General features: G+C 39.5%; 1 protein-coding gene across 2 annotated transcripts in view; it reads left to right on the forward strand.

The window, feature by feature from the left end:
• The first annotated feature begins 1158 nt into the window (after positions 1-1158).
• The window catches only part of EPHA6 (EPH receptor A6), a 264534-nt gene continuing 240722 nt past the window's right edge, over positions 1159-24970 (forward strand). For both annotated transcript variants that reach the window (XM_042460426.1, XM_042460427.1), the window contains exon 1: positions 1159-1232. The gene's annotated coding sequence lies outside the window, so the exon portion shown is untranslated. The remainder of the gene's footprint in view (positions 1233-24970) is intronic.

Consider the following 24970-nt stretch of genomic DNA (forward strand, 5'->3'; position numbering starts at 1 on the left):
ACTTAGGGAGCTGGGTATGTTTAGCCTTGGGAAGAGATGGCTGAGAGGTGATATGATACCCTTGTTTAAATATTTGAATGGATGGAGCAAGCTTGTTTTCTGCTGCTCCAGAGAATAGGACCCGAAACAATAGAGGCAAGCTGCAGGAAAAGATACTCCACCCCAACATTAGGAGAAACATCCTGATAGTAAGAGCTGTTAGACAGTAGAACACATTCCCTCGGAGGGTGGTGGAGTCTCTTTTCTTGGAGGTCTTTAAACAGATGCTGGATGGCCATCTGTCAGGCATGCTTTGATTGTGAGTTCCTGCATGGCAGGGGGTTGGACTGAATGGCCCTTGTGGTCTCTTCCAGCTCTATGATTCTATGAGATTCATGCACAGTGTTTAGAAACCTATTAAAAGTACTGGAAAACCTTTCAGACTGCTAGTAGAGTTGTAGAAAAGCCATTTGGTCCCAATGACTTACATGCCAGTTTTTTTAAACATTAGAAACAACTCAATTTTTGAATTATGTTGTCAGAGGCTAACATTTGTGGTGGAGCATCTTTGTGTAATAAACAAGTATTGCTTCTTATATAACAAATAGCAATTCCACAAGAATGCATGGAGGAGAACAAAATAATCCTTCTCTACTTAAACTGTAAATGGAATGACTGGCATTGTTACTAATAGCATGTTATATCCAGGCTTGAAAGAGAAAGCTTTGGAAAGTAGAGGATGTCTTTTGTTAAGTGTTTTTAGTAAGTTGTTGGACTGCCACTTTTTTCAAAAGTACCTAAAACTATGTCCAATAGGTCTTATTCCCAGAAAAATGCATATAGAAATTGAAGCCTAACATCATGTCTGATGCATAGCTAAGATCCGACAGTGTAACTCCTGTGGATTTTTTATTTATTGTTTTGGCTTTTTCCATTAGAATGGGATGGGGATTCCCTCCTTCAGCTCCTGCACCACCACCACCAGTGCCCTAAAAATCTGCTCTAGAAGTTTAGGAAACCCATTGGACACATTTTAAGTACCACTCAAAAGTGGGAGGAGGTCCAGTTTTCATCTGCAAAAAATTAATAGATTCCAGCAAAAGTACATCATTGCATCCCAGCCTGTCTCTACTTAGAAGTAAGTACCATTAATTTTATTCTGTCTTTCTCCCAGGTTCTTGCATACACAAGTGCAGCCCAGCTCTACACATGAATCATAAGGCACAAAGAAATGTGACCAAGACAAAAAGGAGGTATACTTCATTATAGCTAAATGAAAATTTGCTTCACACCCTGTCCCAACAAATGTATCACTAATGGCTTACCAACATGAAGCAGATTTAAACCAACAAAATGTGTAAGGCAAGGTGATGCTGAAGCAAGTTATTTCTTAGAGAAATCTAAAAACTACTAATCATAAGATAAGAAGCAGTTGAATTTATAAGGGTACATACATTTGTATCTTCTCATCCATAAAACAGGGCCCTAAAATCTGCGGGTTGTAAAAGCCCCAACTAAATTGTTGTAATTTACAATTTCAAAGTGCTTTTCAAAAATTATATGTGTTTTTTGCAGTAAGAGACCCTGGAGACATCTTAAACTGCCTTAAGGTCCATTTGCTTGGCTATATCTTCTGTTCTGAGCTTGATCTGGAATGTAGCATTTTTTGATAATGATACACTTAGGACTAGTTCTGAGAATCCTCATGAGCTGAAGTAAGTGGCAAATGTATGAGTCACAATTGGCTTTTGTCTCCAGAATTTACTAAGTTATTCCTCAAGGCATATTTGCAACTTATTTCAATTCCTGCTTAGTGCTTGGCACTAGCAGCTTTTGTGATTTACCTGTAAACCAAAGATCTGTTCTCCAATCTAAGTCATGCAGATAGTGTGTAATTATCTGTGAGGAACCAAATTTCTATCAAAGATTTGACAGGTTTTCACAGTCTGTATGTTCTGAACTTTTTGTAGAATGGGTAGAAGTTGAAAGACATTTGTGGACTGTATATTTGATTATAACCTTCTTTTAAACTTTGGTAACTTGGGAGATTATTGCACTACACTCTTAAAGCATCTTTATCTATTCCACTTTAGCTGCTCCGGCTGCCTCCTCTTGCAATCTGGGATTTGCAGTTTAGAGAGGGAAATTTAGAATATTCAGTCAGAGAGGTCTTAGGCCTCACTAAACTACAAACTGCAGAATGCAACAGGAGACACCCAGAGCAGTTAAAGTGGAATAGCAACATTTTAAGACTGTAGTGTGATAAACTCCTTGGTTAATTACAGTTACATGGCCCACTCTTATAGAGCACATAATGGCAGGATTAACTGAGGAGAGTATCGCACAAATAAATCATGATGGTGGTGATGTCTGTATAAAAAAAAGCCAATGTTTAAGGTGAAATATGCTAGCCACAAAATCCACTCGGATCAGAACATAGGTATTTACATCAGTAATTTGTTGTTGTTAATTGCAATTAAGTCAGCTCTGACCTATAGCGACCTTATGAATGAGAAACTTCCATGTCACTCTGTTATCAGCAGCCCTCCACAGGTCTTGCAGACTCAAGGCTGTGGCTTTCTTGATCTGCCTCCTACCTTTCCAAGCACCATTGTATTTTCTTATGAGCCATGCCATCTCAGGAAACATCCAACATATGATAATCTTGGGTCCAAAACCCAGTTTTGTCATTTTAGTTTCTAGAGAAAATTCAGGATTTATTTGCTCTGGGACCCATTTATTTGTCTTTTTGGCAGTTTATGGTATCCATAAAACTCTCCTCCCGCACCATATTTCAAATGATTTGATGTTCTTCCTGTCAGCATTCTTCACTGACTGTCCAGCCTTTACAACCATATAGAGAATTTGGAAATATTATGTCATGGACAATCCTGACATATGTCATCTGCTTATGTTAACTGCTTAATCAGTAAGCGTATATTTATGAATCATAATATCCAGAACAAGTAGTCATTTGATAAAGTATAAGAAATCTGATAATTCATAATCAAGCCCAGCTATATGGACTCCATTCTTAAATGTCTGTCCTACCTACCATCCTTTGTATATTATCTGTCATCTTGCTGTCTCTAATCTCACTAACCACCTTCTTCTGTTTTTTATACATTCTTCTAACCAATAGACTCTTGAATCTTCTTTATTCACTGGTCCCCCTACCACACCACCATAATTTTCTTCTGTCAGTAATTACTCCACTCATGCTTTGGTCATGCTGAAATATTAGACAGCATTATTAGACAGCACCACATCAGATGCTTTCCTGTTTTTTTCATAGGTCTTTCCAATATATTTATGAAGAAAACCAAAAGTATTATTTAGCTGTAAGTCACCACATTTCAGTTTCTAAATGAATACAATGATTTTCACATTTGTGTTCACACTGTTTATTTGCACTCATTTTATCAATATTAGCAATAATTTAGCATATTATCAAAGGTCAAATAAAATGTAGTATAATGAAGCACAGATCTAATCTCTAATCTTTATTTAACATGGGGCCGAAACAGACAGCTGTAAAGGGGTGGATTAACGCAACACCTTTGAGCATTGGATTGGGGCCACAGCAACCGCACACTGTAGCCCTGATCCAGTGGTTTGCCGGCTGAAAAAGAAGCAGCAAAATACTGCTCCTATTTGAGCCAGCAAAAAGCTGCCCTTACTGTGACAGTAGTTTTTCTTTACCGTTTCTTCAGCACAGCATGTATAAATGCTGCACCACAGAAAAATTCCTATGCTTCCCGCCATCTGGTTGGATGGGCAGCGTTACAGTGGCTTGGGGGCAGAGACGACGGCAGAGACGACGGCTTGGAAGCACTCCATCCTGATGCTGGCCCTTTTGGCCAGACTTTACAGCCCCTTATTCCATAATTTGTGGCTTTGGGGTTTTTTTGTTCCACATCCAATTAGGGATGGAGGGGATCTAACTGGCACCTGGCTTCATGCATTAGCTTCCAGAGTCCAGGTGCCCCACTGCCACCCCCATTGGGCCTCTCTTCATTGCCCCTAGAAATAAATTATATTTTTTTATTTCAGTTCATTTCTGAGCAAAATTTACCTGCATTTGTAAGGTGTGCAAGAAATCAAAACTAATAGATTTGCTGATTCTTAGGAATGTGAGAAAATTCTGTTTCTGCTCATTGTTGATCAAAATTTATAAAAATATTCAAAGTTTAAACATGGCAAGAAGCCAAAGGGGTGAAATAGACTGCCCAAAATGGGTGGATTGGGGTTGCCTCGGAGCTGCCTTGCTCCAGACCCACAGCAAACAGATGCGTGCAATCCCAATCCAATTTGGGCCAGTAAAGAGCCATCTTAGGTGTCCTCAGCACAATCCCAGGGTGGCTTCCATGTGCTCTGGGTATTGCAGATATTTCAAAAAGACAAAAACATGGAGCCCAAGAAGTGAATGAAAATGTTCAGCAGTTTATTGGCCACTGGCTTCAGAGGAATACTTTTCAAAGGTCTGAATCACCTGTGCATAAGTGAGATACCTTTTTATAGGAATTCAAACCAAGACCTTCCAAGCCATACACTGATTGGATAAACATAATTAAGCATATACACACCCTTCTCAATCATTGATTACAAAAAATATACATTTTGAAGCCCCGCCATCAATTCTTTTATCAGACTATTTTCACTCACTGTCTCAGCATGGCATTCCAGCATTCCTTATTTTGGGTAATTGCAGACATCTAGGCACTACTTGGGGCAATAAACATGAAGAGCCATAAAGAGATCTCTATGATCCACAAAAACAGTCCTTTCCCCTAATTCATCTTCATCCAGCTCCAGGCATTCTAGCTATAAATCATATTGGCTATTTTTCTACTTAATTTTTTTTTTTTTAAAAAATTGCCCTCCTCACGTGGGCACACTGTATAAAAATGCCATGCCCTTGGAGTGGCTTGAATCTGCCCCATCAGGATGGCTGGGTGTCTTCCAGGCATCTTCAGGGCATGTGGCATGAAAACACCATGCCCTCAAGCCACTTGAAAGTGGACTTTTCCAGGCCATCTGTTTATCCCCACAGTGACAAAAAATGCCATGGCCAATAGACACTTACAGACTGCTGCTGCCATTACTGCTATTCTTTCTTATTTACAAGATTTCCTAATCAGAACTAGGGGACACATTGCAACACCATGCTGAGAATGAGGGCCTGCTGCCAATTCTAAAGCAAATCATCCTCCATTCTTGAATTAGAATACTAATTTAGAGACCTCTGATGCTACAGAACCAGAAAAGTTGAAAGTTTCAATAGTTAAACTTTTAAAATGTTGGACTCTTTTGCCAGGCTGAACTGATTTCTTGCTGTAACCTGCAAAGACTATCCAAGGTTTCTCTGGCTTTACTTAGTTAGGTTCCTCTTTCCATCCCAGTTATAATGGGGCCAGGACTCATCCTGTGCTCTGTTCTGCCTCTGCTTTCTAGCTGAAAGCAAATTTGTTCAGTATTGTGTGCCTTCAAGGTGTTTCCAACTGATTGTGAGTCTAAGGTGATCCTATCATGGGGTTTTCTTGCCAACATTTGCTCAGAGGAGCTTTGCCTTTGCTTTCTTCTGAGGCTGAGAGTGTGACTTGCCCAAGGTCACCCATGGGTTTCCATGGCAGAGCAGGGATTCAAACCCTGGTCTCCAGTGTCAAAGTCCAATGCTCAAACCATTGGCTTTCTAGATAATATAAGTAAGCTACATTAAATGTTCCTTATGCCATCTCCTTAAGCAGATGGGAAGGAATAATGATCTCATTTCATCTTGCTATGGGAACAGCCATAAATGAAATCATCACAGGCCATCGCTGATTCTCAGGGTTTTGGCCAACAAACATTGTGGCCTAGGACTAACTTGAACTAGCCCTAATTAGTTGTTGTTTCCATTTTTTAGATAGCCAGTTTGTTTTATCTGAACTAGATGAATGAACTATGCTGTAACTATGGGTTGTTGTTGTTAACCAGATGAAATTGTGATGACCAGTTCTGATTTGTGCAGATCCAGGACTGGTAAATATGTGGACCTCCAAATGTTGTTGGCTGAAGTTTTCATCACCACTTATCACTGTGGAGATGCTAGCTAGAGTTGATAGGAATGGCAGTCCAGCAACATTTGAAGGATCCCTTATTCTGCACATCTGAGATAAACCATAGTTAAAATACAGACTTTGGACAGTTCAGCTGAAAAGCCAGATCTTTCAACTCTTCTATGTCATTTCATTAGAAAAGATGGAAATCAGAACCAAGTGCAGGCTAGTGTATGTAAAGATTTTAAAAAGCATATGCAGTTTAGCATTATGGCCAAACTAACTCTGAACATATGTGTTAGCAAAAACAAAAAACAAAACAAGAATGGTTTCATTTGGAATAAACCTAGTACAGTACTTCAAACACAAAATAACTCAGAGAATTGGGTTAGGTTTGAATGTTTTCAATAGATTAATGAGCTAAATATTTTTTTGCCACATCTAACTTCCTCATTAATTTACATCATAAAGGGTACCATAGTAAGTAAAGTATTGCACACCTGTCTTTTGTTTAGGGAGCTCTGCTTAAAGGATAAAATATCATTTGCATTTTCTCCCCATTAACAAGCCAGTCCCTTGGTGACAAATGAAACTGGCAATACAATAAAATTTACATGAAACAAGCTGTCATGCCAGAGCTATGTGGTTGGAATGGTGCCAGTCAATAATAGATTGCATACCTTTGGTTAATTTATTAGCCACCTGTTCCCCAATTCCATTTTAGCAGCACATTAAGAAGATATCTAGAGAGCAGCATTTGGAGTTTGGGTCCTTTAGGGTATCTTTTTTTTTTTTTAATAGCAAAACAATCAGAGTGGTGAGTTTAAAGAATACTTCAGTAAACATGGAAGACACCGAAAAGCAAAACACCTTTTTACCTTTTTATTTAATTTCAAGGAATTTTCCTTAATTATTTTGGCTTTCTTTTTTTCTTTGAAGTTAATAAGCTTTTCTGAGATGATAACATTGTTTCTCATTTAGGTAAATAGGTTTAAAATTATTATTTTATAATAGTTTCCTATCTATAGTGTACAGTTCTATTTTGAATTATATTATTTATACTGTATAGCTTTTTGTGAACCCATAAAGATTTGTTGAATTATGAAAATATCAGTTCTTAACAGAAACACTTTAATACAATTAATGAAAGTAGCAGAATTTTCTGTATTGTTCACTTGGATAGCTTTTGTTTTGTTTTTGTTTAAAGTTCTAGTTAGGCACCTCACCAACAATTTTCCAGGCGTAAACAAAGAGAAATGCCAGAAATTAAAGACATTTTTAAATATAATAAATAATCATTAATGTTAATCGAGGATTTGGTGATGATTTTAGTAATAGGAAGATTCTGTTCAATACATACACATGTGGAAAATATTTGGGCTTTGTTTTATTTTTCATAGAATCATAGAATTGTAGAGTTGGAAGGGACCACAAGAGCCATCCAGTCCAACCCCCTGCCATGCAGGAAATCTCAATCAAAGCATACCCGACAGATGGCCATCCAGCCTCTGTTTAAACACCTCCAAGGAAGGAGACTCCACTAAACTCCGAGGGAGTGTGTTCCACTGTCAAACAGCCCTTACTGTCAGGAAGTTCCTCTTAATGTTGAGATGAAATCTCTTTTCCTGGAGCTTGCATCCATTATTCCGGGTCCTAGTCTCTGAAGCAGCAGAAAACAAGCTTGCTCCCTCCTCAATATGACATCCCTTCAAATATGTAAACAGGGCTGTCATATCACCTCTTAAACTTCTCTTCTCCAGGCTAAACATCCCCAGCTCCCTGATTCATTCCTCATAGGGCATGGTTTCCGGACCCTTCACCATTTTAGTCGCCCTCCTCTGGACACACTCCAGTTTCTCAATGTCCTTTTTGAATTGTGGTGCCCAGAACTGGACACAATATTCCAGGTGGGGCCTGACCAAAGCAGAGTACAGTGGCACTATTACATTTCTTTATCTAGAAAGAATATACTTTTATTGAGGCAGCCTAAAACTGCATTGCCCTTTTTAGCTGCCCCATCACACTGTTGACTCATGTTCAATTTGTGGTCTACTCAGACTCCCAGATCCCTTTCACATGTAGTTTCATTCAGCCAGGTGTCGCCCATCCTATATCTGTGCATTTTATTTTTCCACCCTAAGTGCAGTACCTTACATTTCACCGTGTTGAATTTCATTTTGTTAGATTTTGCCCAGCTTTCTAGTCTATTCAGGTCATTTTGAATTTTGATCCTGTCCTCTGGGGTATTACTGATTCCTCCTAATTTGGTGTCATCTGCAGATTTAATAAGTATGCCCTCAATTTTTGTCCTCCAAGTCATTGATAAAGATGTTGAATAGCACTGGGCCCAGAACAGAGCCCTGTGGAACCCCACTGGTCACTTCTCTCCAGGATGAAAAGGAGCCATTGTTGAGCACCCTTTGGCTTTGCCCAGTCAACCAGTTACAAATCCATGTAATAGTTACCTTGTCTAGTCCACATTTTACAAGCTTGTTTGCAAGAATGTCATGGGAAACCTTGTCGAAGGCCTTACTGAAATCAAGATATACTATATCCACAGCATTCCCTTCATCTACCAAGCTGGTAATTTTTATCAAAGAAAGAGATTAGATTTGTCTGGCATGACTTGTTTCTCTGGAACCCATGTTGACTTTTTATGATTATGGAATTGCCATCTAGATGTTCACAGACTCTTTGTTTAATGATCTGCTCTAGAATCTTTTCTGGTATTGATGTCAGACTAACTGGATGATAATTGTTGGGATCCTCTTTTTTCCCCTTTTTGAAAATGGGAACAATGTTTGCCCTCCTCCAGTCTGGTGGGACTTCTCCTGTTATTATTATTATTATTATTATTATTATTATTATTATTAACCTTTATTTATAAAGCGCTGTAAATTTACACAGCGCTGTACATACAATCTTTTTAATTAGACGGTTCCCTGCCCTCAGGCTTACAATCTGAAAAGACATGACATAAAAGGAGAAGGGAAAGGTGGTGGGGCTGGTAGGCTAATACATATAAAGTACATAGCAATACAGGAAATGGTTCGATAAAACAGGCATCAAAAGAACATCAAATAGCAAGCGACAATTATGCAATGCCTGGGAACGCTTCACTGAACAGGATGGTCTTCAACTCTGTTTTGAAGCTGGTTAAGGAAGTGATGGCTCTTGCTCATGGGGGAAGAAGGTTCCAGGAGTGAGGGGCAGCAAGTGAAAAGGGGCGAATCCGAGATGGGGCAGAGGAAATCCTGGGCTGGGACAGCAGACCTTGACTACCAGAACAGAGGGCCCTGGTGGGAAGGTGAGGAGAAAGAAAGTCTGATAAGTAAGGATGGGCCAGCCCATGGAGGGCTTTAAACGTGCACAGCAGGAATTTTTCACAGATTATTGCTAATGGCTCCGATATTACATTTGTCAGTTCTTTTAATACCCTTGGATGTAGTTCATCTGGTCCTGGAGACTTAAATTCATTTAGATTAACAAGGTATTCCTGTACTGTCTCTTTACTTATTCTGTGCTGAAATTCCCCTATTCTGTCCTCTGCTCCATTTTCCTCAGTTTGAGCACACCTTTCCTTTTCTGAGAAGACTGAAGCAAAGAAAGTGTTGAGTAATTCTGCCTTTTCTTTGTCCCCTGTTAGCATTTTGCCATCTTCTCCTTGCAGTGGCCCTACCATTTCCTTCTTCTTCCTTTTGCTGCAGACATATCCAAAAAAGCCCTTTTTATTGTTCTTAACCTCTCTAGCAAGCCTGAGTTCATTCTGCACTTGACCTTTTCTGACTTTACCCCTACACATGCCTGCTATTTCTTTGAATTCCTTTTTTGTGATTTCCCCCTTTTTCCATTTCTTATACATGTTAAGTTTCAAACATAACTAAGTTGAAAGTTCCTTAGTCATCCATCCTGGTTTCTTGAGACACCTCCATTTTTCTTTCTGAATGGAACTGTTTGAAATTGTGCCTTCAGTATCTCCCTTTTGAGAAACTCCCGTTCGTCCTGAACTCCCTTCTCTTTTAGTATTTCTGAAAACGGGATCACCCTGAATACTCTAAGTTTACTGAAATCCACTCTCCTAAAGTCTAGAATGTGTGTCTGACTATGTCTGGCTTCTCCTTTCCACTGTATAACAAACTCCAGGAGAACATGGTCACTTCCACCTAATGATCCCACCACTTGCACCCCATTAACCAAGTCATCCTTGTTGGTTAGGATCAGATCTCAAATAGCGGGCCCCCTTGTTGCCTCTTCCACCTTTTGGACAATGAAATTGTCTTCGAGGTAAGTGAGGAATTTGCTAGACCTTGAGGATTTGGCTGAGTTTGAATTCCAGCAAATATCAGGATAGTTGAAGTCACCCATCACTACTACATCTCTCCTTTCTGAGTGTGTAGTCATCTGTTCTAAAAAGGCATCATCCAATTCCTCCATCTGATTTGGGGGTCTGTAGTAGACTCCCACTATAACATCCTTGTTGTTTCTTTCCCCTTTAATTTTTATCCAGCTGCTCTCCACCTGACTTCCAGTATTGATGTCCTGGATCTCTTCACTGGTGTAAATGTCCTTGACATATAGTGCTATTCCTCCTCCTTTCTTGTTTGGCCTGTTTCTCTTGAAAAGTTTATATTCTTCTATTTCTACATTCCAATCACGAGACTCTTCCCACCAGGTTTCAGTGATGCCTATTATATCATATTTGCTTTGTTGTACTAGGAGTCTGAGATCATCTTGCTTATTTCCATGCTCTGTGCATTAGTGTAGAGACATCGCAGACCATGGGTCCCTTTTACTTGCTGCCTATGCAAGTTGTTTTTGCCTCCCACTGTTGGGTCCGTGCACTATTTGTCTTGTTTCCTCTTTGTCAGTTTAACTATTTTCTCCAGCCATTTTGCCTTCCTTAATATTGTCTCCCTCCCCCACAAAACTCAGTTTAAAGCCCCCCTGATCAAATTCTTGAGACTGTTGGCAAAAACATTTCTTCCAACTGGCATGAGATGCAATCCGTCCATTGCAAGAAGTCCCTCCTCATGGAACCGCATGGATCCATTTCTTTCAGCTTCCTACCAAGAGCCTTGTAATCCTTTCTGATGTTCTGAAGGCTGTGCCTTGCAGTATCATTGGTTCCCACATGGACCAAAAGGAAGGGGTATTGGTCAGTAGGTTTGACCAGTCTTGTCAGCCTCTCTGTCACATCAAGGGTCTTTGCCCCAGGGAAACAACACACCTCTCGAGACATCTTGTCAGGCCTACAAATCACTGCTTCTGTGCCCCTCAGCAAGGAGTCCCCCACTATGACCACACTCAGTAGTTGAAATATTCATTAGTGCAATCAGCATTATAGCCACAGGGTGAAATCTAACATTGTGTATGCCAAAGGGAAGTTCACACTGTGCTTCTCCAGTATAAATCATCCTACATCAGTCCCAGGTTCCTCTCCAAAACCCCTCCATAAAGTCAGAGGGACGTATAGAAGGTTGTGAGCTGTGTGGTATAGAGTGTTGGGAGGCAGAATAACCAATAGGAGGAGCGATATTAAAATAGCTGAGAATTCCCAATAGAATGAAATTCCCCTTTACCAGTGCTGTTGTATTGATCTCCTCCAACTCTTTGGTGAAAGTTTGCAGAGAAGGATACAGAGTTCTTACTGAAGTAAGTGAAGGGAGGAAAAGGAGAAAGGCTATCATAAAAACTAGCCTCCGCTCATGCCAGATTTCATCCATGTTGTGGCCTGGCCTGTTTCACAAAAGCACAAGTTAAGTAACAAGCCTGTAGTAAAAGCATGTTCTTATGTTTCTATGAGCAATCCTCACTGTATTGCAAAATTTGCTATGCAGACAAACTAAAAATAATTATCACACACACACACACACAAGATCACTGAAGTATGATTGGTTTTCAGTTTGTTTGTTTTTTTAAAAAACCCACTGAATTGGAAAATGATTAAGCTACCACAAATGATTGCGTGGTACAGGGAGGGGTTCTTAAATTTTTACCTTTCCCTGTCTGCAGTTTTTCTGCTGTAACGTCAGACAAATAGCACACTACACTGTTACAGCTGTGTCATTCCACTTTAACTGCAGTCAATTCTAGATTTGTAATTTAGTATAGAGCTAGTGTAGTTGAGTGTAGAGATTTGTAGAGCTCTCTGACTGAGAATTCTAAATACCTCTCTCTAAACTGCAAAATCCAGGTTTCCACAAGAGACAGCCTTATAGTTGAAGTGGAATAATAGTGCTATAACAATGTAATGTAACATTGTCCATAGAGAGAGAGGTTCTTCTTTTTCTATTGTCATGCCCTGCTTCCAAGACATAGACATGGAATCTGGAGCAGTGGATCAGCTGGAACTGCTGCTGAACCAGAGCAGGAAGAGGAGGTTCCAGAGCCACTCATCTTAGAGACAGACCAGAATGTAGTATCACCTCTGCCAGAGAGTCCTGTGTATTCAGATACAGAAGACAACTTACCCCTACCTACATTTGCTGAGTTGAGACAAAAAAAAGGAAGGGCTTGAGCTGCGTTGAGCTGCTGATCTATAAATTCCCATTTAATCAGATGAGATTTGCCATCAGCCTCCTTTAACTGTGAGAGAGTGTATATTACCCAAGATCATCCAGTGGGTTTCTATGACTGAACAGAGATTGAAATCCTAGTGTTCCATAGTCCAGGACTCAAACCACCATGCAGTCTGACTCCTGTATCCAAGGAATCGGTAACCATGACCCCACTTACCCATGTCCAGAAAAAAAGGTCTCTCTGGGCATCGGGAGGTCCTCCAGCATGACTCTACGGTCAGCTTCTGGCAGAAACATTGCATTTGCATTTATTATTATTTTGTATTTGTTTGTTTGTTTATTGCAGCTCTCACTATTCATGGTAAGTCTGGGAACATATCCCATGGATGTGGTAATCAAACTGTACTATGTTGGCTCATAAAGTTCCATTGCCCTGTAATCCCAAAACATTAGGCTACTTGTCTACAGCTGCCTTGACTGGCACAGCCATATTTCCTTCCACTGAAATATAAATGAGATTTTTAAATAAATAAATAGAGCAAAAAGGGATGGGGGAGTGCACTGTTCCCTGACCAGTCACACTGCCTGGAGTAAATTAGGAGGCTGAAAGTAGCAGAATATCTTCCTCCACTCCATTATTGTATACAATTCATTCTCAAAACATTATCTTTTACCGTACACTATCTACATTTTGGAGTGAGTCAAATGGAAAACTCTCTTCCTGGAGAAATGCACAGTGGTTTACTTTTTGAACTGTTGTTTATCAAGCTTACTGGAATTAATTAGACCACACATATGCAAATTAGAACTAAAGTTCTCATTGTGTTCTCATTCCCGTTACTCTGTTTTCAATTATTTAGCAAATCATTATAAATCCATATTTGTTTCCTTTTCCAGTGCTGTACTAATTGGCTGTTTTATGCCTGCAAAATATTTCTAAACTGAATAATCCTGGTCCTTAAATATATAAATATTTCTTTTCTGTTAATATAGACAACATATCACTGAAATAACTGGCAAGGTTTTTTTTAAATAAACAAAACAAAACAGACAAACAAAAAGCTCAACCAAATGTAACAAGCTAAGATTGTCTGTACTGTTTCTTAGTACTCTATTATATTTAGGATTCAACTTAAAAAATTAATTTGTTTTAGCCTAAAAATCCTAGGTCTTCCCTTCATTGGTGCCAGCGATTTTGTTCACCTTTAATACTAATTGATGCATGTGAGCTGAGTTTTACACACATTACTGCTGCAGAGGGAAGACTTAAATAGCCTTCCCTTCAATATTGCAACGCTGGTGACCATGTTACCTGGTTCCACATAACCTGGCATCCAATTTTCAGTTTGGGAAAGGTTGGGGGGGGGGGGGGGGCGGGCGGCCCCAGAAAGGCCCCCCCAAAATTAGGACGGCAAAAGGGGGGGGGGGGGGAGTGGATCAAAGACTCTTACGGAAAAAGGTGGCATATAAATGGAATAACATAAATAAATATATAGATATTTCACCTCCCTCTAATAGCGTTTAATACCAATTAGTACTGATCACTTATTCAGTAGTCTCTGACAGTGTTCTCCCAAATGACAAAACTATGTTTCTTTGAAAGCTGTCATGTTAAGTTTAACCTGCCAAATTTTGTAGTACATTTGAGACTAATTGAGAGAAAGATGTAGCATAATCTTTCATAGACTTAAGACTCAAATGCTTGGACAAGATATAATGGCCCAACGCCATTGTATTCTGCCTGTTCTGTGGATCCAGCACTTACCTGGTCCAGCTGGTGATGGACAGGTGTTCAGACATCTCCACACAATGGATCCATTGGTGCTGACTCACCCATTGCCACTGCCGTTCTCCAGACAGGCCCTTACCACAGCCTGTAAGGGTGGAAAGTAAGTAGTTGGTTTCACCTGTGTGGCCAGTGCCCCCCTTGATATCACAGGCTGTGACTGGGGCTGCCCAGAGAACAGCGGTGATGGTGGCAGGTAAGGGGCTGAACATCCATCTGAGCTTCCAGCTGACATGTTGGGCTTTCTGGGAAACTCTGCTGCAAACAACCAATTATTTTAAACCAGGGTAAGCAGCAGTTGGGCCAGATATTCCAAAATGACACCCGGTCTACCCATTCCTGGACCAGAGTTATTGGCCTGCGTCATCTGAACAGGACAATGCCAGACTGGGGGATAAACAGGCCTTGTGGCCCATGCATACTCTACTACCTGAAATGCTTGGAGTAAGGAAAGATAATGCTATTTTTTTTTAAAATGAATCTTTTTATTTTTGTATTTTTCAAAGTGTAAACCAGCTTCTCTAAAGTACACTAATGTAAAAACACTAGACAAAGTACTAACAGTGTTTTATCCCCCTCATAGTATTCTTTTATGACTGAATAATAGGATAGCAAAATTGCCTAATAAGCATCAAGTTTAATAATAACACACTTTGAAGCCCAGAAGGAAAGAACTCTATTAAAAACAGACAGTGACAAATGACATCAGACATGTTTGTTTAAAGGTATTTTCAGTAAACTTATTTGGTTTACTCTTAATTCATTCTTGTGGGTTATGGATTAATGCAGTTAATAAAGGAAATTGATCAATTACCAAACAGGAGATGAAAGTTGACTGGTTGCAGCTATTCATTCTCTCATCGTGCTGAAACAGCCATTTCCCAACATTAAGAAGGGTGTGACTGCCTTGAAATCAGCTCTGCATTTTCAAAGGAATGTGCCAAAAAGCTGCCTTGACGGTAATAGAAAGGGCTGTACAGGGTTGTTGTTGTTTTTTAGCAAGGGTAATTTATGCAGCTAAGGTTCCTAGATTTGCTTCTGTTTTTGAGCACTGTCAAAAAGCTAAATTGAACCTTCTGTATGACATATTATATACCGTTTCCATCATAAACTGTTGAAATTATTCTAATAATTTGTCATAAATCAGAAAAGATTTGAAGGAAGCAACAGCAAGGTATACAATGAAATACTACTATAGCTTCCGCTTTCCCTTCTCCTCTTCTTCCTCCTTTACATACCAAAATCTGCCTTTATTATTTTAAATTTTACCCTTCTTAAAGCAGTTCCTTGAGAAACTGTACTGTATAGCTATTGGCACTAGACCTGATGTTTTAATCATCAATTTCCTGTTCAATCATAATTATTATTAGTTGATAATCTTGAAGAGATCCCAGCCTGATTTCTGCATTCCCTGGAAACCTTGGTGAAGTATTTTGTCAAACATGTTTTGAAAATCAGTATAGTCTATGTCTCTTGTGAACTAGATGTAATATCAAGTAGAAAATCTGAAGAATTTAAAACACTATTCTTTAAAAGAAATATTTTCTACAGGGCAGTTCATGTTTTTCTCTATTCTTTCCAATTTTACTCTTTATATTTATACTACTATTAATAAAGCTAACAAATTTGATTCTACTAGTACTGACTGGTCTTTAGTGTAACAAAATATATGGCTTTTTAAAAAAACAACCATAAACATCAGTTCTTGTTTTGGGGAGCATTCTACTATAAATATTGTCCCTACCCTAAAGTAATTTCCTTACCTGTTTATTATTAAGATTATGATCCTTTATATCCTTTACAGTGGATCCTTGTTATACGCTGGGGTTTGGTTCCAAGATCCCCTGCGTATAACAAAATCCGTGTATGCTCAAGTCCCATTAAGTATAATGACATAGCAAAATGGTGTCCCTAATAAAAAATGGAACATCAAGGTAAATTTATACTTTTTTGGAACATTTTCAAACCGTGTATGCTTGAATCCGTGTATAAAAAATCCGTGTATAAGAAGGGCCGACTGTATATGCTTCATTAAGACTATGATTCTTTGAGAAATGAGCACTATCTACCTCCTCTACAAAAGCTTATTTCTGAGTAACCTCACCTAGGATAGGAATGCACAAATAACTCTTTTTTCATCCACCTGGAATTAAACTTAAATGCACTGTGATATCCTTAAATCGCTAATTGAAACACTGAATCTTAGTTACATTGGTCAGGACCAAGTCCAGGTTAGAATTGGCCAGTGGACTTCTTCCTAAACTTCTCTCTTTCCTGCCCTGGGCTTCTTTTTTCCAACTTGTAGACATTCTCTCACACACATATGTTCACACAGTATACAGATGCTACATAACAATGGCTGTGATCAATCTTTTCAGAAGCCCAGGCTGTTTTGTGCATGTGTGCATATACACACACCTATAAATACATGTGCATTTAGTTTAAAATTTATATTGCTAGGTGTTGGTGGTACTAAATGTGGAGTCTTCATTTCAGTAGCCCTTTGGTTGCCATTTTGGGTTTCCAGCAATGTATAGTTTTCTCCACAATGCACTGAGGAAGTAAATTAGTAACCAGATATTTTAGCTAGTTTAGTGAGACAACTAAACTGTTAACCAAATCTTTCAGAAAGAAACAACAGATAGTAAGACTGGAGTACCACAGGGAAGGCACCACTTGTGGGCTCCCAAACCTGCCCAAAGGTACCAGGTGCTGGTGTTAGCACTGACATTTCTCACTGTATAAAATAATTTTAACAACTTGGCAAAATTAGATCTATATTGCCAGGAGATCTGCAACAATTTTTGGCTTGTCAATATGAGAAGTTCAAGGTTTTCAGCTGTTTATTTTGATATGATTTAGTCGATAATGCAATAATAACATTTCATCCTGAAAGCAAGTACATCAATAAGCTTCCAAACCATTTTCTGTACATATGAACACAGCTACAGTGCAATAACAGTAGGTTTCCTTTTGTATTTGAAGCATCTGTAGTAATTACCTAGCACTTATACTAATCACACTGAAATGTGCTATTAATAAAAACAGTGCTGGAAATATTTCTGGTTCTTGTAGCTATAACTGACTAGGCTGAATAATTAATTGTTATGCTGTCAAGACATTTGTTCTGAGCACTATCTGTCTTTAAAAAGCTCCAATGAAATTCCAAAATCTTAAGCACATGTGTCAAAAACAGAAAATCAACCAACTTATCATGTTCAGTACCACCTTCATGCAAAACCTGTTAGCCTGGAGAAGGCACTGATTGAGAAACTGGGACATTACTTGAAAAGTCATTGAACTTGCTAACAAAAAGATTAATTAGGAATATGGGAAAAGATGGTTCTCCATTTTAATGTGTGTGTGTTTGTGTGTGTCTTCAAGTTGCCAGTTGACCTATGGCGATCCCATGATTTTCTTAAGGTTTTCTTAGCCAAGGAATACTCAAGAGATGGTTTTGCCAGTTCCTTCCTCTGAAATATACAGCATCTGTATATTTGTAGCTTTCCATCCAAGAACTAACCAGTGCTGACCCTGTTTAGCTTTCAAGATCAGATGGGATCCGGTGCATTTAAATTTTTAGGCCTATTTTTAATTTTAATTAAAAAGTGGATTGGTCAACATAGGATCTGAGTGTTCATTTTGAAGAGCATTCTAACAAACGATGAATATTTCCTAAACATGGGTCCTCACTTTCCAGAGACTTCAATCTGCACTGCTGTAGGGTTACAGAAATGAGGAGGTTTATAGAATTGCACTGCCCCAAAAGGAGCTGACCATATGGGAGGTAAGGTAGAAGAGCAAGATGACTTTCAGTGTTGCTTGGGCTTCATTGCCTTCTCCATACCCAATTGGGTTTGACCTGCAGTATGCTATCAGCGCACACTCTTGTTATCTTTAAAGTCTTTTATGCTCAAAATTAATCCAAGGCACAGAATCAGGCTGGAATATCCAGAAGTATTGCGATTTCCCAGTTCTTTTTGTATTGATTTTACCTGCATATTCATGTTTTGCATCCAAGCTCTTTCTTGAAATATCCTGGGTTTCTCTCACCATCCCCCATTTGTTTTCTTCCTTCTCCCACTCACATTGAATACAGGTCTCATCTAGACTCAGGCAACATCTCAGAAACTGACTTTCACCAATTTCCACTGAGCTCCTTTTAATTATCATTTAGGAATTACAGTCAAAGTGTTAAAAAGTGCTTTAATATTATTATTATTATTATTATTATTATTATTATTATTATTATTAAATTTATTTCTATACTGCTTTCCCTCAGTGATCAAAGCAGTGTACATAGTAAAATTATTAAAACAACATAAAATTAAAACCACATTACATTAATTACAATATACAATTAAAATCCAGTACATAGGTGTATGTAAGTGAGAGGGAGAAGGGGATTGAACATAACTTCAGTGTACATGGGGGAATGCTTGGTTAAAGAGAAAGGTTTTAAGTCTCTTTTTAAACAGTTCAAGGGAGGTAATAAGACGGAGCTCCTCGGGAAGACTATTCCAATGCTTGGGGGCCATTACTGAAAAGGCCCTCTGAGAAGTAGTAACATATCTAGAAGTAGGGACTTCGAGCAAGTTCTTCCCGGTTGTTCTAAGGGTGCGGGGCAGATTATATGGGGAGATGCGGTCCTTCAAGTAACTTGGGCCCAAGCCATGTAGGGCTTTATAGGTAATTACCAACACCTTGTATTGCGCTCGGAAGCAAATAGGCAGCCAGTGAAGATCTTTTAAGATTGGTGTTATGTGCTCAAACCTGGAACGACCGGTGACCAATCTGGTGGCCATGTTTTGTACTAATTGAAGCTTCCGAGTTTGGTACAAGGGTAGCCCCATGTAGAGCGCATTACAGAAATCCAAATGAGAGGTTACCAGAGCATGTACCTCCGTTTCACGGTCCCTTTGGCCCAGGTAGGGTCGCAGTTGGTGTATCAACCGAAGATGATAACAAGTGCTTCTGACAGTCGCATCAACTTGGGATGACAATTGCAGGGACGAGTCCAGAAGCACTCTCAAACTGTGAATTGAGTCCTTCAGGGGAAGTGTGACCCCCTTCAGGACAGGTGGACAAATTTCCTTCCCCGGGCCTGGGGAACTTATCACTAGTACTTCCGTTTTCTCTGGATTCAAGCTGAGTTTGTTTTTACTCATCCAGCCCATTACTGACTCTAAGCAGGCATTTAGAGGATAGACACCATCCTTAGACACTGCAGCAGTCGGCGACACAGAGAAACAGAGAAATATTGCAGAGATATTGCACTAGTCAAGCATGAGAATCATTTTCTTTTATTGCTACCATTCCTCTTTTGCTCACTTGATCTCTGTGAAATCTGGGTACTAAAATGGTGGTGGCCATTTTAGCCAGTTTTGGTGTAGAACAAATGGACAGCCATGGAGGGGTACATGTCATTTCAGGAAATACTAGGTTAATTTTAAGTGATCTAGGGAGTGGGAATGAAAAATCCTTGATAATGGCAGGAGTTCCCTGGAAATGCTTCAAGATGGGGAAATCATAGATCTCCAAAAATAAAATCATTTGTATATGAATACAACCAGGATTTTCAGAGACTTTTCTTTTGTCTGGAGAGGCTTTCAGGCATAACAAATCCCTTTGTCTAACTCATTCACACCAATCACTCAACTATCTACTTCTACCCCAGGCTGCCCCCCACCCCGGGAAACCATTTATCAAGGCTTCTAATCCTTTCAAGGCTTGGTTTCTGCCCCCAAGACACAATTCTGGCCATAGATACAGGTGGTAAAACAGCCATTCCTCGACTTGTTTGCAAACAGACAGACACTCTGTCTTTTTAGCTAGACTAGGCTCCTCAATACTCTGGTTACTCCCCCCTTTCTGCAGTGGCTATTGAGTTTTCTCCATTCCAGACTACCATCAATTGGAATCAAGATCCATGTTGGTAATGTATCTCATTAGCAACGCTTTAAACCTATTCCATTTCTCCCACCTTTGCTTGCTCTTGTGTGTGTGGATGAGTGTAAGTGTGCTTGTGTGTGTTGATTATTTTCCCTAATAAAAATACAAAAGCCTATTTCAAGTAATCTCTGGAATTCTATGTGATTCAGACCTGGTGTAGTTGGGGTGCTCCCAAGGCCACTGCTGTCCCAGTCACACTATAACTCTCCTTTGAGCTAAGTACTAAAATTGCCCTAAGCACATTAGTCTGTGGGTGCCCTCTCAGGACCCCAGCAATCAGGGTAACATGTAAGCTGTGTGTCATAAAGATTGGTAATGTTTCATGTAATCCATATAATGTTCAACCTAAAGATTTTTCCCCTGTTGACTGCTTCTTTTGATGTTTTTAAAATTGTTTTGTAATGTTTTTATTTTGCATTTATGTATACTATAATTTTAATTCATTATGAACTGCCCTGGCAACACACTACAGCAGTGCTATTGAAAGTGATGGTCACTGGATCAGTACTCATCCCTGGAGAATCTCTAGGGAAGAAAGAACCATGATATCAGTCTCTGGCACAAATGATTGTCCCCTATATTGAATAGCTTAAGAACCACTGTATTAAAGGTCTCATAAAACCACTTAAAATTATAAATATGCTCATGAATTCATATCCACTAGGGGAGCAATATGATTTTAAAAATTATGCTAAGAACTGTTTCCCATGGCATCTAGTTCCTATGGAGAATATCAGACCTGTGACCTGTGCAAACTGCTGTTCTACCATACTTACTGCTTGTATACTGTCCACTACTTGTAATTTAATGTACTTTAAAGGGGATTTATTTTTCATCATATTATAGTTATATATATATTATTTCATTATTTATTTCTGATGTATACTCAGCTAAAAATCTTGGTACAGGTATATCACAGCGAAGCTTCTGACAGTGAAGCTCCTTTTAAAACAAAGTCTTCTTAAGCACATCCAGTCCCTTTTTTATGCAAATAAAGCAACCAGGATGTATAAGTCTTCTATAAGTAAACAAAAGCATTTTGATCCTTCTTAGAGGCCACTTGAAGGTTTCTTCCAAAATGCATCCAAAGATAACATTTTTTCACAAGCGATTTCCATTTTCGTGGTCATACATATACATCTATGCTTTTTAAAAAGAACATACTGAGAGTAGTTAGTGAGGTAGACTTTTCTGTTCTCACCTTTTCTTTGTTTTGCTGTTCTTGAATGTTCAGTAAGAGATTCTGGAGGCAACTGATGTTCACCTTGCCTGTTCTAAGCAGGCACACACACAGCTACAGTAGGATTGGCTAGAGTAGAATCCCCTTTTTTCCCAGCCTTGTTTAGCATAAACACACTGCCTCAATTCAACACTGAAAGTCTGTGTTTCTCCAGACCTCCAGTGTGGAATGTATATCCTTTGTATGTCCATTTGTGGAAGGGTGGAAGAGAGCAAAAAACAAGTATATTATGAATCTTGGATCATATAATTTGTACTATGTGCTATGTAAATAATAAAATACTTTTTAAAAAATTATTTTAAAAAAGTTAGAGAGAAGGCAAAGAAGAAAAGGGGAGCTGTGTGGGCATAGAAAGACTTTAAAAAAGGAGCTTCTTTGTCAAATGCTTTGTTAACTTAGGGCCAAAACACACATCAGAAATAATCCAGTTCAGGATTGTTTTAACTGCCCTCAGTGCTAGGGAATCCTGGGAACTGGAGTTTATTGGGGCGCCAGAGCTCTCTTGACAGAGAAGGCTAAATGTCTCACAAAACTACAGTTCCCAGAATTCCCTAGCCTTGAATCAGGGCAGTTAAAGCGGTCTCAAACTGGATCATTTCTGGATCATTTCTGCAGTGTGTTTTGGACCTTAATTATGCCTGTATTCCTAGAACATTAGAATTCCACCAAAAAAGGCAAAAACAATTATTTAGCTTTATTTTTGTTTTTCTTGTGTTCATCAATGAGCCGGCCTTTGCACTTGCCTCTTTGACATTCCTTAGTAGTTGTTTCAAGTCTGTGATATTTTCTGCTAGTAGTATGGAGTCATCTGCATATCTTAGATTGTTGATGTTCGTTCTTCCTGTCTTCACTTCTTCTTTTGAGTCTAACCCTGCTCTTTGTGTGATATTTCTGTATACAAGATGAACAAAGAGGGTGGTAGAATGTAGCCTTGCCTGACCACCACTCCCCTTTGCCAAACTGTTTCTCCAAATTCTGTTCTAAGAGTAGCCTCTTGTCCTGAGTCCAGATTTCTCATACCATACGGCCCATGTATCTATTGGAGGATCTGCAGGCTGTATTTTGGCCAGAAGTTGACCATAGAGTTACATTGGAAAACCTCCAGTTGCCTAGAGAGTCTAGTCATCTAGACATCCCCAGCATGACTCCATGGTCAACCTCCATTGGAAGGTGACCATGGAGTTGTGCTGGAGAACCTTTAAATGCTGAGAGACACCAGTTTTCCAGATGTTGGTAAGTGAAACTACAGTTAGCAGTCCTGAAGATCTGGGGGCCATACTGTACTGTACTGCACTGTACATGCTCCACTACAAACCCACTGTAATAACTATGCAGATGAATAAGATTTCTAGTTAAGGTTTTGTCTGCTCTCCTTTTTCTGGGTTAAGTGCTACCTACATGCATTTCTGTAGCTCTTGCTGGTTTTAATTCCTGTCCTGTTCTGTGCCAACAAAATGCATCTCCCCTTAAATTCTTCAAAATTACTGGTATTCTGACATTTGGGTAAAGCTTAGAAAAGAGAGTGGTGCCCGATCATCATTGTGTGTTGTTTTTAATGTTTTTCCCCCTTTAGGTTTGCTTTATACCCCAGAGCCTAATCCCTGCATTACAGTTGTTTTGAGGAAATCAATTTGCATTCACAACTCTATTTATTTGCTAATGGCATTTTTGAAACTCATGCCTGTGAATCAATTGCCACAGCAAAAGCTGAGGTATTTTGAAAGGAAAGTATTGAACTATGAGTTCTACAAAGATAATAAATGTTATCTCATTTTGAATTTTATTGACCATGTGCAGTTGAATAAAAATCCCACAACGTCTGGAAAACCTATAGTCTATCTGTCATATTGCAGGTTCCCTAGTTGGCTCAGTCATTAATGAAGGAGTTGACACAAATGAGAATGGTTTGACACTGTGATTGTGCTGGAGCCAGGATGAGTGGTTGAATGAAATATTTCATTTTGAAAACTTGGTGACTTTTTTTCCTAGTTGTAAGTAATGGCTCCAAGTAAGATAGCTTCTGGAATGAAGTGCAGCTATTTTGATGAGTTTCCCCACCACCACCCCAATTGTCCTGACAAACAGCACCCAACAAGATCATGTTAATCATGCTGTCTAACCCTAAAAGGAAGGGGAAACTAAAGCTCATCTTCAAAAAACCATTTGTTGTACCAAGCATGGATTTATTTAGTTCAGTTTAGGCTGCTTCCTTTTTTGTAAGTAAATAAAAGCAAGTGTGGAATTGGGATGTCAATGTCACATACACCCACACTTAAGTACTTATATGTTGCATATGTAGCAGACCTTTAAAGTCCTTCATGGCTGGAAACCTTTTCCTTAGGAGCCTATCAATTCTTCAAGGTGATATTTGGGGATCTAGTCATATGGCAGATGACACAGAAAAGGGACATTTCTGTTGTGACATTCTTACTGTACAATACTCTCACTGTTATATTGCACCTTTATGTAAATGATTGCCTTTTTATTTATATTGGCTGGTATTAAGTATTGAGGAGAGCTAGCATGATATAGTGCTTTGATAATTGGATATTGACTCAGGAGAGCAGAGTTTAAATCCCCTATTGGCATGAAAACTCACTGGATGACCTTGGAAAAGTCACAGTCTCTCAGCCTCAAAGGATGGCAATGGCAAGCCTCCTCTGAAGAAACTTGCCAAGAAACCCTTGTGATAATTTTACCTTTGTGAAACAACTTGAAGGCAAAACAACACAACAGTTCAGAATAGCAATTACATATTTGTAATTTAGAGTTATGGATCTGTTGCCATGGAGGGGAATCGCTGCAATAATGACCACAATTAGTCTCAGTTGGAAGGGAAAGGCCACAGCTTTATTGACAACAGCTGTAAGGTAGGTTTGGCCTGCAAAGCATTATGTCTGGATCTGTCATTGACCAATCTCTTATTGATCCATGAACTCACTTGCTTGGTCGCAGTCAAGCTTCCGGGTGACAAAGGGTGAGCGGTTAATCACCCATCCACATCTCTAGTAACCAGTTGATCACTTATGTGCATCTCCACCCCTTGTCGCCAGGGGGTGCTGACTCAGTGCTGCCCCCACAATGGCAACACCACAACATTTTCAGCACCCCTGGGTCCCCGCTGGACTCCCGATCCAGTGCTACACAGTCCTGGAAATTGTGCCCACCAGATCCAAGACCTATGCTACCGGTCCTGGAAAGTTCTAAGAGCACAGCCACTTTCTCCAAATAGAGAGAGGGATGGCGGGGAGAGCTGAGCTGGAATGGTGCCAATCTTGGATGCCACATGGCCTTAAATAGGCCTGTCATTCAATCAGGAGCCAGGAGGAAGCGGAGTTCTGCCCTCTCCGGCTCTCCACCAATCACCAGCACCCCTGCTTGTGCCACCCCACCAATCAGGAGGCACTTACGTCCCTGGCACCTAGTGCGAAATATAGTGCCAGCGCCTGGTCAGGAA

This window comes from Sceloporus undulatus, chromosome 3, assembly GCF_019175285.1.
Source record: "Sceloporus undulatus isolate JIND9_A2432 ecotype Alabama chromosome 3, SceUnd_v1.1, whole genome shotgun sequence".
In the NCBI taxonomy this organism is placed as follows: Eukaryota; Metazoa; Chordata; class Lepidosauria; order Squamata; family Phrynosomatidae; genus Sceloporus; species Sceloporus undulatus.